Genomic DNA, 14,039 nt, shown 5'->3' with positions numbered 1-14,039 from the left:
ATGACCTCTGACTACTTCTATAGACCATACTCAAAGGTTTAAGAATGTGGCAAATGAAAGCCTGTCTTCAAGATAAGATATTTAGCTGCACACAAAATGTTAACTCTCATTATTTTGAATCTTAAAGATTTCCAAATTAGATTACATATTTCTGTACTTGATTAAATAAAGGACTGTAAGAATAATTCAATCTCTCTTAATGGCCCAGTGTCATCATCGTGGACATTAGTTATTATGCCAGGTTGTATAGGGTGAAACCTCTGGAACTTAAAAGTGCATCAGACTTTTTGCCCCAAGGCTAATAGCACTATACACATTCAAGAGATATTTTTAAAAATTATTAATTCTTCTTTTGTCCTTTTCCTGCTGCCAACTCTTTATAATAGGTTCATTTCTAGTCTCCCAGTTGTCAGCGTAGGGGCTTAATTGTAGCTCTACCACTTTTTCTGAAGTGAGGCAAAAGGTCTTTGTGAGCATAGTCTGTGTTTTAAAGGCCTTGTTTGGAGGTAAAGACATTTCTATGATATATTGGATCTCATAAATAATTGGTAGATCTGCAAGCCTTGGGTTCCAGCCTCATCTCTGTCTTTAAGTAGCTATGTTTTGGGTATCACTTATCCTTCCTCAGGTTAATTTCCACATTTGTAAAATAGAAACTTGGAAACATGTTCTCTGAAGTCTTGGAATGATGGGTGCAGCATGTTTTCAGGAGTCAGATGGTATTTAGAAATTCTTATTTGCAGGGTTGGTAAGATAGTTAGGCAAGTTAGTTCATCTCTATGTCTCTTTCTGTTTTCTTGTCCATTTTGGTAGTTAATAACATTGGTTGCATAGTTACTGTGAGTTGTGGGTGGAATAAATGGCAAAAATTCCTCTTGCAGTGCTTGCAACCCAGTGGAGAATACTTGTTAGTTCCAGTTCCCTTTCTTCAATTGAATTTTTTTCTGCAAGATTAAGTGCCAAAGAGATCAGAATTCCCCAGATTATTTCAAAGTCTCCAAGTGTCATTAGCCAAATAGGCCACTGGATGTCATACTTGATCTAAGCTACTGTACACACACTGTCCAGTGCACTTGGGCTTGGACAATCTTAGGTTTTTAGGATTAGAATAGACTTTGGCAATCTTTGAGGCCAGAGTTTAAAAACTGTGGGTTGTAGGCAAGTTTTATTTTGCACATATTTTATTTTTTCTCAGTATTCATAGGACTTGGATGCATCAAGGCAAAGGGTGAGCTCTTCAGAATGATCAGAGTTGAGACAACTGTGTCCTACTCCCTGGAGTCTTACAGGTGTGCTTCACTCATTTGGGTCAACTAACTAGTTCCTTAAGGGAAGGAGTGTAGGAGCCCTTTACGTCCTTTTACAAAGGAGGAGCCTGACCACCCAGGCACCTTACATGGTTTGACCAAAACACAGGTTAAATTGGTTGTAAATCTGGACCTAGAACTCAGGTCACTGCACTCCCTAGTTGGTCCCTGGCATTAAGCCAGGCACTTTAGAGCCACGTCAAAATTATGCACCTTTAGGAAATTTCTACTATGCAGAAGCAGATGGGACAAACCATTATCTGGTTCTACCTCTCTCCTAAGCTCTGTCTAATGACAAGGCACAAAATAGTCTAGCCTTCACCCTGACACCTGATTGGGTGTTTTATCTCATGAATATTTTATCTCATGATTTTGATTCAATGATGGGACTGTGGTTGGAATATGCGTCCCAAGGCACTTAGCAGAGAAACATTAGGCTAACAATAAAGTCCACAGCCTCCAACAGGAAATCAGTAAGACAAGTCAAGGGCTATGATTTATCCCAGCTCTTGTTAGAAAAAGCAAGCAAAGAGAGCTCACTCTGCGTACTAATAAGTTATAAGGTAACCATACACATGCATGGCGGGTACACACTCTTAAACATAGGAGTTTAAATTTTCACAACTGTTGGATGGAAGATATAGGCTAATATTGCCTTCAACTATACCCACTGCCTTTGGAAAGGCAGTAAGGATCATCATCTTTCAAATTAAGCCCTCCCTGGTTGTGTTCTCACTAAAATTGTAAGTTATTTTGGGGATTATGGTGGCAGAATTGCAGACCTATAGGAGCTACGAAGATAAGAGTGAGTCAGGTCTCCTTATAAAACATTTTACTACCTGGGACACTTGTTCCCAGGTAGGGCACTTGTTCTGAGATCCTGCACAAGTTGGGGAGGATGTGGTTCCTTTCCTGGGGACCCAGAAATGTGGAGGGCCAGCCATGTCTCTCTCCTTAGTTAATTAATTTTGAAGGTTCCTAAAGAAGCTCACAGGCAGGCTCTTTAAAGTCTTTTGAAGAACCCTGATATCAATGATTAAAAATAGTAGCATAGACTGTTAGAAGTGGAATAAATATGAAAGAGCATCAAGCTGATTTTCACATGACAAAATCAGAAATGGAGGTCTAGAGGTGATAGAGGACTTGCTGAAGGGTAGACAGCAATTTAGCTGAGTCAATACTTCCTTGTACCCAGAAAGTATTTACTGTTTTTGCTATTTTATACTCATTTTGTTTTTAATTTTTCTATTGAGGTGTTATTGACATGCAATAAATTGCACAAATGAATTACACAAATAAAATTATAATATTTGATAAGTTTTGACATGTCTATTCTCACAAAACCATCATCACAGTCAAGATGATGAAGAAATCTATCATCCTGGAAAGTTTCCTAGTGCTGCTTTGTAATCCTTCCCTCTTGTCCCTCTCCCCAAACAACCACAATCACTCTACATGCACTTGCATATTCAAGAATATAATATAAATGGAATCATGCAGTATGTACTCTCCTTTGTTTGGCTTCTGTTGTATACAACATACTTATTTTAACATTCATCCATGTGGCAGCATGTTTACTTTTTAGTTGCTGAGTAGCATTCCTTTGAATGAATGTGCCACAATTTGTTTACTCATTCATTCACCCATTGGTGAATGTTTGGGTTTTATTCCAGTTATTGGCTATTACAAATAATGCCACTATGAACATTCATGCACAGGTCTTTGTATGAATACATGCTTTTGTTTCTCTTGGATCAATACCTATGAATGGAATGGCTGGATTATATGATAGGAATATGTTAAACTATTTTAAAAAGCGCGTTATTAAAGGGCAATTGATAATACATAGTACACATTTAAATTACACAATTTGATAAACTTTGACATATGTATACCCCTGTGAAAATGTCAACACATTCAAGATAGTGAACATATCAGTCACCCACAGATGCTTCCTGGTGTTTCTTTGTAATGTCCCTACCCTTCTCAGCTCCAAACTCAGGGAAACTCAGACTTGCCTTCTGTCACTATAGGGTAGTTTCCATTTTCCAGAATTGTTTAAAATGAAATAATACAATATGTGCTATTTCATGTTTGGCTTCTTTCACCCAATGTAATTATTTTTCATTTCACTCATGATGTAGCATATCAATAGTTTATTTCTTTTTCCTTGATGAGTAGTATTCCATTGTATGGATAGATTTTGGTTATTACAGAGAAAGCTGATAGGAACATTCATACATACATTTTTATATGGAAATATGCTTTCATTTATCTTGGGCAAATATATAGGAGTGGAATGGCTGGATCATACAGTGAGTGTACATTTAATTTTCTAAGGCACTGCCAAATTGTTTTCAAAATTCATTGTCTCCTTTTACATTCCCAAGAGCAGTGTAAAAGACTTCCAGTTCTTCTACAACCTTGCCAACATTTCTTATGGCAAGTCTATCTAATTTTAGCCAGTCTAATACATGTTTAAGGATATGTAATTGTGATTTTAATTTGCATTTCTCTAATGACTAATGATGTTGAACATCTTTTTAGGTAATTATTTGTCCTCCATATATCTTCTTTGGTGAAATGTCCATTCAAGTCTCTGCCCATTTTAAAAAATGAGGCTTTTATTCTTAGTGTTGAATATTGAGAGCTCTTTATATCTCCTAGATATACAGCCTTTATAAGCTATATTCTTTGCGAAGATTTTCCCCTAGTCTATGGCTTCTTTCATTCTCTTTTAAAGACCAGAAGTTTCAAATTTTGATAAATTTCAAGTTATCGATTTGGTTTTTTATAGATCATGCTTTTGGTGTTATATCTAATAAATATTTGCCTATCTCAGGGTAACAATGTTTTTCCTATGTTTTCTTCTAGATGTTTTATTGTTTTAAGTTTTAAATGTTTTTCTAGAATGTATTTTGAGTTAGTTTTTCTGCATGGTGTGAGATATGAGTCAAACTTTATTGTTTTACCAATAGATATTCAATTGCTTTCATCACCCTTTGTCAAAACAACTATGTTTTCTCCACTGAATTAACTGTACACGTCTGTCAAAATTCAATTGGCCATATGTATATCTTTGGACTCTATTTTGTTCCATGGATCTGCTTTAATATCCTGACACCAATATCACAGTCTTAGTTACCTTAGTTATAAAATAAGTCTGGAAATCAGGTAGTACAAGACTTCAAACTTGTTCTACTTTTCAAAGTTGTATTAGCATGTCCTATATGCATTTTTATATAAAATTTATAATCATCTTCTCAACTTCTAAATAAATCTGCTGGAATTTTGACTGAAGTTGCACTGAAACTATGATTGGGGAGAGTTCACATTTTGGCAACATTGGGTCTTCTGACCCATGGACACAGTGTATCTCTCCATTTATTTGGGTTTTCTTTAATTACTCTCAGCAATGTTTAGTTTTCATTACACAAGTCTTTTATGTCTTTTTAAAATATTTATCCCTATTTCATATTTTTTGACAGTATTGCAAGTTGTATTTTTAAATTTCAACTTTGGGTAGCTTGTTGCTAGTATATATAAATACAATTGATTTTTGTATATTAATCTTATACCCTGAAACCTTGCTAAACTCACTTATTGGTTCTTTATTAAGAAAAACTAGAACAAATAAACAAACAAATAATAAATAATAGGACAAATAAAACAAATAATTTGACAGTAAAGCTACTTGTATTTTATTTCTTCTTTAAGAACAAATTTATTCTTATTTCTTAAAGAAGAAATAAGATACAAGTAGCTTTATTGTAGAGTCCACTGAATTTTCTACTCAGACTATTATGTTGTATTTAAATAAAGACAATGTTACTTCTTTCTTTCCAATCTGGAATTTTAATTTTTACTTGTTCCATAGAGAAAAGAACCTGGAAATTTCTGTGAAAACCCTACTAGGCTACCTTTGCAGATTTTTGTGATAATGATGACTGTTATTTATATGATGCTTACCATGTCAGGCACTGTGATAGGTATTTTAATGTACATAATCTCAATGACTCCTCACAGTAACCCTGTGAAGGAAACATTATGATTTCTCTTTGACTGATGAAGAAAGAAAATCAGGGAGTTTAAGTGATTTTCTAAGATCAAATAGTGCGTACTCCCAAGCCAGTGCTCATGCCACTCTGCAAGGTAGCATGGGATTAAAAAGCCCAATGGGAGCCATGTTGAGGTGGACCTTGAGTGTTAAAGTAGCAGGTCTCAGTGCATAAACACAACATGAAAGAAAACATTACTTTATTTTTCTGCAACTCAACTTGATTTTTCACTGAGCTCACATTTTACCGGACAGGTAAAAATAAAAACTTGCCAAGACTCATCTTCCCATTCCTGAGACTCTGCTGCAATCCTTAGTATCCTGTATAGTGCCAGAATGTAGCCAAAGAATTGGAGAGTTTGATCTTAATCATTGAGTCATAGAGATGATTTACGAGAAGGCCAATGTCTCTGTCCCTACAGTGCCTTTCATTCCCTTAGAGAAGCCCTTGCCATGTTTGAGTCATGGATATATAGTCAAGGCTGCTTGAACTTGCTCTGTAGCCATTCTTTGAGATTTTGTTACTTCTGGATGGTGCTACTTGGAAGCGGGAACTAAATTCCATATGTTCTTAGTTCTTGAGGTCTCTTCCTTCTCTCTCTTCCCATCCCCATGGTGTTTTGTGCATGAGGATACACATTTCTCCCTTTGCTTCTCCATGATAGTTTGTCTCTGCTTTTGTCACTTCCTGCCACCCTTTCAGTTCCTCCAAAAACCCTACAAATTCTTCTAGTCCCTAAAGCTTTTGAAAAACCACAGCCAGAAAGCCTTGCAGGAAATCTCTGTTTGATGTTTAGCCAGATACCTTTACTGAAGCAATAGACAGCTAGACCTGCTGAGAAAGGGGAAGAATACGGTGAGAATAGAAGAAAGTTAATATAGAAAATATTTACGTAGCCATGTAAGCTAAGAAATCTGTAGTTAATTCCATAGATCAACATTTCAAGTACTGGTTGTGGAAAGCTTTTGCTTTTTAAAATAAGTTGTTTATGAAGTGGTTTTGTTAATACACCTTCAGTTTTTTGAATATGTAATGATGAGGAAAGTGGAAATTTACAGTGGTATCATTCATTGGTATGCTGATTGATGGGTAATAACTACCTGGAGCCCTATGCTGAAAAGGATTCTGAGGCTGTGACTTAGACCAATAGGAGATCAATGAGTCATTCCTCAATGTCTACCAAGGGTGGGAGAGGAGAGTGTCTGCCTATATGCCAGATATTTGCTTTCCCTGGGGAGTTTTATCATATTTATTATTGTTAGGAGCATACAGAGGGGGTAGAAAATTTGGCAAGTGGCAAGGAAGTAGGTCTTGTGGTAGTAATATGTTAGCTCTGTGTGCTACTGAAACAGTATTGGTCTGTGATATGGTTTGGCTATGTCCCTGCCCAAATCTCAACTTAAATTGTATCTCCCAGAATTCCCATGTGTTGTGGGAGGGACACGGGGGAGGTTATTGAATCACGGGAGCTGGTCTTTCCCATGCTGTTCTCATTCCCTGTGTCCCAGCTGTTCTAGCCATGGGTGAGAGTGGCCAACATACAGCTCAGGCTGTGGCTTCAGAGGGTGCAAGCCTCAAACCTTAGCAGCTTCCATGTGGTGTTGTGCCTGCAGATGTACAGACGTCAAGAATTGAGGTTTGGGAACCTCTGCCTAGATTTCAGAGGATATGCAGAAATGCCTGGATTCTCAGGCAAAAGTTTGCTGCAGGGGTGGGGCCCTCATGGAGAACCTCTGCTAGGGCAGTGTGGAAGGGAAATGTGGGGTCGGAGCCCCCACACAGAGTCCCTACTGGGGCACTGCCTAGTGGAGCTGTGAGAAGAGGGCAACTGTTCTTCAGATCCCGGAATGGTAGATCCACTGACAGCTTGCACTGTGTGCCTGAAAAAGCCTCAGACACTTAATGCCAGCCTGTGGAAGCAACTGGGAGAGAGGCTGTACCCTGCAAAGCCACAGGGGTGGAACTGTTCAAGACCATAGGAACCAACCTCTTGCATCAGCATGACCTGGATGTGGGACCTAGAGTCAAAGGAGATCATTTTGGAGTTTTAAAATATGACTGCCCCACTGGATTTTGGACTTGCATGGGCCCTGTAGCCCCTTTGTTTCGGTCAGTTTCTCCCATTTGGAACAGCTGTATTTAACCAATACTTGTACTCCCATTGTATCTAGGAAATAACTAGCTTGCTTTCGACTTTATAAGCTTATAGGTGGAAGGGACTTACCTTGTCTCAGATGAGACTTTGGACTGTGGACTTTTGGGTTAATGCTTAAAAGAGTTAAGACTTTGGGGGACTGTTGGGAAAGCATGGTTGGTTTTGAAATGAGAGGCCATAGGATTTGGAGGGGCCAGGGGCAGAATGATATGGTTTGGCTGTGTCCCCACCCAAATCTTAACTTGAATTGTATCTCCCAGAATTCCCATGTGTTGTGAGAGGGACCCACGGAGAGGAATTTGAATCATGGGGACTGGTCGTTTCCATGCTATTCTTGTGATAGTTAAGAAGTCTCATGAGATCTGATGGGTTTATCAGGGATTTCCGCTTTTGCTTCTTCCTCATTTTCTCTTGCTGCTGCCATGTAAGAAGTGCCTTTCACCTCCCACCATGATTCTAAAGCCTCCCCAGCCATGTGGAACTATAAGTCCAATTAAACCTCTTTTTCTTCCCAGTCTCAGGTATGTCTTTATCAGCAGCGTGAAAACAGACTAATACAGTCTGCCAACCACTGTTAGCCACATGTTTCAACTGATAGTCTCTACTATAGAGTCTGAGAGTCTGAGTCAGGTATTTATAAAACAGTGGCAGAACTTGGGCCAGAATTCTGGATTCTTGCTTCAGAGTTCACTCTTCTCATGGCAACTATATCAGGTGTCCTTGTGAACATTAGACTTAGAGGATTTTTTTTTCTTAGTGAAACATTTTTGGATCTAAAGTTGTTCATATCATGACATTGCTCATCAAAAGGAAATTTTACTCTGAATTGCTTGAAATATGGGAGCAAAAGATACCACCCACTTGCCATTACTTAATACCGTTCCTGGTTCTCAGACGTCCAGATTCTCCTCTCTCTTCTCCTCTCCCTTCCATTTTTCTTTCACTTCCCTTTCCTCCATTTCTCTCTTCCTCCCTTCCTCTCATTTTCCTCCACTCTATCCCATACTCTCTTTTATCTATCCCTTCCTCTCTTTTTTCTTTCCACTCAACCAGCATTTTTGAGCACCTACTTTGTGTCAGATATATATCATTTCTTTAGCTTCTTATCCTCTCCAACATTGGGCGTATGCTCCTGGATACTGACATCAGCAACAGTTATCCATAAACTCAAAACCTGAGTTGGTTTCTCTGATTTTGCACAACAGCTTCAGTGACTCTCAGGTGTAAACACATTTGAATTCCCTGTACCTTTAGAACTTCTCACTGTTATGTTATTCATTGATGGCTGTGACTCTCAGATGATAAACACATTTACATTCACTGTAATTTTGTAGCTTTTCACTGTTGTATTGGTTATCAGTTCCTTCACAAAAAGTTATCCTGAAGCTTAACACATTAAAATAACATTTATTATATCGCTGTTTCTGTGGGGCAGGAGCCAGGTGCAGCTGGCTTGGTCCTCTGCTTTGAAGTTTATCATAAAGTCCACTCAATGTATTAGCCGGGGGGACTGCAGTCCTCTCAAAGCTCGGCTGAGGAGTGACCCACTTCCAAGTGCAATCATGTGGTTGATGGCAGGACTCAGTTCCCCACAGGCTGTTGGATGCAAGCTACCTTCAGTTCCTTGCCATGTGACTCTTTACACAGCCTAGCTTACGATGTGGCAGCCAGCTTCATCACAGTGAACAGGCAAAAAGAGCCAGCAAGATAGAAATCATAATTTTTCATAACATAACCTTGGAAGTGATATCCAATCACTTTTGCCATATTCTGTTCATTAGAATGGAGTTACTAGGTCCACCATGTACACAAAGGAAGGAGATTATACGATTGTGTGAATACCAGGAAGTGGGGTCAATGGGATCCTCCCTACACAGTTATACTTTCAATGGGTGATAATGCTTCGAGAAACTCTAAGGTAAGTTGGCAGTTTCCTTTTAGTTGGTAAAGGCAGGGTAAAAGAGCAGAAATTGCCTTTGCAAAAATTACAACTTTGAGAAAATTTTGACAGTGAAAGGGATCTAATGTAACCAAACCCCATCTTGCCTTTAAGCTCCAAGCTGCCCTTAATTATTCCTGGGCTTGGCCAAGCTAACTTTGAGAGACATTTAGTTTATAGTTCAAATAATGGTCCTTCCCTCAAACTAACTGCCTTGGAAAGCTCATGAAACACTACCAGGTTAGGAGGATGAAGAGCCTGAATTCTTCTAAGGTGTCCACCTAAAGGATAACCAGCCATTATTCTGTAGGTCACAAGATTTGTAACTCCCCCAATTACTCTTGCAAGTAATATCACTATAGTAGAACCTCAGATTGGCCTTTTGAGGTGTCTTTTCAAGATTTTGCATTTCTGACCACCTGTGGCTTCACCTAAGCCCACTGACTCCCTCTGAGTCATTGGTCCCATGGCCCCACTCAGGAGGAGACTCCCTAGCCAACCACACTATCCTTGAGAAACCCTAGTCTCTGAATTTTCAGGGAGATTGAGTTGAGTAATAACTCTGTCTCCCATGTGGTATGGATGGCCACATGTCTGTTAAACTCTTTATTGCAATGTCATGGTCTTAGTGAATTGGTTTTGTCTGTGCAGTGGGCAGGAAGAACCCGTCAGGTGGTTGGTTACAGAGCCAAGATTCATAAGTACCCATCATGAAAGGCCAGTGCCAGATGTTCTCATATGCCTACTTAATTTAAACATCACATCCTTCCTGTGATGTAGGAATTTGTAGCAGACTTTGCTAGTTTTCTCTTTGTATTCATTCTTCTGTTCTTTCATAGTAAAATAATTTTTTTCCTGCCTAGATAAAGACTACATTTCCCATCTTCTCTTGCAGCTAGGTGTGGCCACATGCTTAAATTTTGGCCAATGTGATGTAAATTACAGTGTCCTGTGGCAGCTTCCAGTAGCTCTCCTAAAGGGATAGCTCGTGGGTGTCCTTCCCTTTTTTTGTCCTGTCTCTATCTTTCTACTTGGATGTAAATCTTGGACGATGAGATTAAAACAACAAAAGGCAACAAAAGGAAGCAACAAAAGCAACAAAAAGAAGCCTATGTTCATGAACCTGTGAAGCACAGTACCAGCATTGTACTGCCCTTTGGGACTTTTGGGTAAGAGACAATAAATTGCTATTTTATTTAAACTATTGCTGTTTGGGAACACTGTCACTGCCAGTCAAACCTAATCCTAGCTAATTCAGAATTTGGCATCAAGAAGTGGGGTGCTACAGGTAACATAAATTAAAATATGTGGTGTTAGCTTAGGGCAAGCTTGGCAAACTTTCACTGTCAAGGACCAGAGAGTAAATATTTTAGGCTTTGTGGGCCGTATATGGTCTTGTTCTTCCTTTTTTTTTTTTTTTTTCTTTAAACGAACCTTTCAAAAATGTGAAAAACATTCTCAGCTCAACCTTTTAAAAACATAACAGTCATTTTTAGCTCAAGGACCAACAAGTATCAGAAAGCTGGATTTGGTCCTGGAGGAATAGTTTGCTGTGTTAGCTCTAGTTCTTAGGGATCAGCAGATGCCCCCAGGCAAATGTTAACTTCGGGGCCCACTTACCTTTCTGGAGTCATGTTTCCTCAATATTTTTAGTTGCTAAGTATTTCTCTTGTTTTTTTATGGATTTAAAAATAATGCATTTAATTATTAAAAGTTGCATTTAATCTCAGAAGAGTGAACTTATATAGAAGATGTGAATCATGTAAAGAAGTTGTCAAAACTACATTGCAGTTATGGATTATTAATATTCAGGTATTTACTCACAAAAAGAAAAACTTTTATTTTCAGGAAAGAAAAAATTAGCCAACAACTCATATTGATAATTTTTACAACTTTATAATGGCACTTGAAAATTCAGTGAAAACAATTGCATCATCCAGGAGTTATACAATATTGCATTGTCTCTCATTTCATGCGATTTATGACTCTAAAATGCCCATTATGCTCATATCTTCCAAACCAAAGATTATTTTCCCAACAAGTGAATGGTGTAATTTTACTTAATATATTTAGATAGATCACAAAGTTCTATAAAACATTGTACTAAAGTACAAAAATAAGTGCTTTATGCACACTTTTTAATACTGTCTTTATCTCTTTTTTGGTACCTCAGCTAACTAACTTCACATAAATAAAAATAATAACAAAAAAGAAAAGAAGAAAGAGATTGTTTAACATCTGGAAACTATAAATGCATTTTGCTGACAGCTTGCTTTTCATTAAGATATAGGGAATAACAATATTGGGCTGTATTGCAGTCAGAAACAGAAGAAAAGGAGAATTCTGTGAAGGAATAAGAATAAAAATTCCAATGGTTACATTAAATATTTAAACCAGTGATAATGATGAATTGATTTAAATAGATTTATCTGTAGTCTGTGTGCCCAAAGATATCTTAGGAATTATAAAGAAAATGCCAAGTTTCAAAATAAAATTTACATTTGTAAAAAGGTATATATACTTCATTGCAAATCATTTATTGCAAAGAAAGGCATGACTAAGGCTTGTGATATAGATTTGAAAATTTTATAAACACAAGTATATTTAGAAAACAGAAATAGTTAACGGCCAAAATGTTTTCAAGTAAATAAAATGTATAGGTACCTGCTCATTAACATCACAAATCAGTATGTGAATTTTCAATTCCATGTTTTAATTCTCCTTCTAGACCTCTAACTAACCTTTTTCTCCTTCTTCTATTTTTTGCATAGTCCTTTATATTTCTCCTGGGGGAAGTCTTTGAAAACTCATTTTACTTAAATAACTATAATAGGTCAAGTGTTAAATTCACCTTTTAAAAGGCTTATTGTATCAGTCCAGAGCTTGGCAATAATAGTGGAAACTTAAGGTTTAGAACAGAGTTGATTTATTTTCAGAATTCTAAATGGCAAACCTATCAGGTGATGCAATTATATTAAATTTTGAAAAATGCAGAATGGGTCCATGAGACTGTGTGTCCCATTAAAGAGAGAAGTAGGAAATATATGTATTTGTATTCACAGTTTCTGGTATAAGAGTAGATGCATAGTAAACACAGGCTGATCATATATTCTCTGAAGAATAGATTTGTGGGTTAATAACATTAGTGCCTGTAAAATTTGTTTAATTTCCAATGTTAGTAAAGAGAATAGAGGGAGGGGAAAAGGGAAATTTTATGAAAAAGGAAAATAATCTGTCAATGTTATTTTCCATTAAAAATAATAAAACCTTTATGTGAAATGATGTGAGAATTTTTCGTGAAGAATGGCTGATGAACAATCATAATGATGAAATCAAATGCAAGGGAATTAGCGTTGGAGCAAATTTGTGAAGCAGAAGGAAAAAAGGCAATATGCTTTTTAAGGTGAAGATTTACATAAGACCTGTCTGTTTTGGGATAGAAGTAACTTGACTCAAGGAAGAAAGAAACCAGTAAATGCTCTAATACCCTACTAGTGCCCTGTGGGTCTCTACAGATCAAGGAAGTGTTCCCAAGAGCTATCTTTTATCTTGCCCCACCGCCTAACCTGGCATAATAATGGCTACCTTGCTCTGCCACATGAAGGCAGAACTCAGGACTCACAGCCCAGGAGTAATGAGAGGAAAACTAGGACCAAAAATGGACTGGGTGGAGAGAGAGTTAGACAGAAAGTGGATTGATGGAGATTTCAGAGGAGGAGGTGATCCATTCTTCTCTGTTTACTATGACCCTGCTCAGTCAGAAAGAAGTAGCGGGGCTCTTTAGTTTAAGCTGTTGTCTGCTTTGGAGAGGGCAAAGCCAATTCTACAAAATTAAAAACAAGAAAACAACAACAACCCATAAAGATGGTGGGGTGTGTGTGTGTGTGTGCGCGCGCGCATGTGTGTTGGGGGTCGAACACTGTATAATTTGTGGTCTAAACTGAGACACATTTGGAAATAAGAGGGCCCATTGTTAATATTTATAGAAGGACAGCAGACCTAAGTCAGGACCGTCCTGGAAAACCAGGATGTATTATCACCTCAGAGAGACATTGCTAAGCCCTGAACGGGGCTGATTATTTTTCAGTCTCCAAGAAGGCCTGTGGGTAGCTTACTTTATTTAAGGTACTGTTTCTTGGTATCTCCTATTCCCTTAGACAAAGTATTATTTGTGGAGAGAGAAAAAGCTGTATTATTCTTCTTGAATTTCTCTCTCAAAATAGGAGAAAAGTCTGTAAGCGGGAGGTAGGTACAGAAGTATTCCATATTTTATTCCAGGCATGTTTAAATGAATGAGGTCTTTTGCTTTTCAGGTTATTTTCCCTTTCTAAATTGGTTATGAATTTCATTATTAGTGAGAGTACAAGTTTTTCTTTTAGCTTTCCTACAAAACCAAGGAGAACTGGAGGCACATAAAGTTTGCAATCTCCCACAAATGAGCCTACATATACATTGCTATCTATATTAAACCTATACATTCTATTTTCTGTATTAACTTTGTTAGACAACATGGCTTTAAAAATATTGGACATTTGGAGGGCAATAGAGTATTCTGTACCAATTTTTCATTAAATAAAAAA

This window comes from Chlorocebus sabaeus, chromosome 9 (genome assembly GCF_047675955.1).
Source record: "Chlorocebus sabaeus isolate Y175 chromosome 9, mChlSab1.0.hap1, whole genome shotgun sequence".
NCBI lineage: Eukaryota > Metazoa > Chordata > Mammalia > Primates > Cercopithecidae > Chlorocebus > Chlorocebus sabaeus.
The sequence above is the reverse complement of the archived record's forward strand: the minus strand, read 5'-3'. Positions refer to the sequence as shown.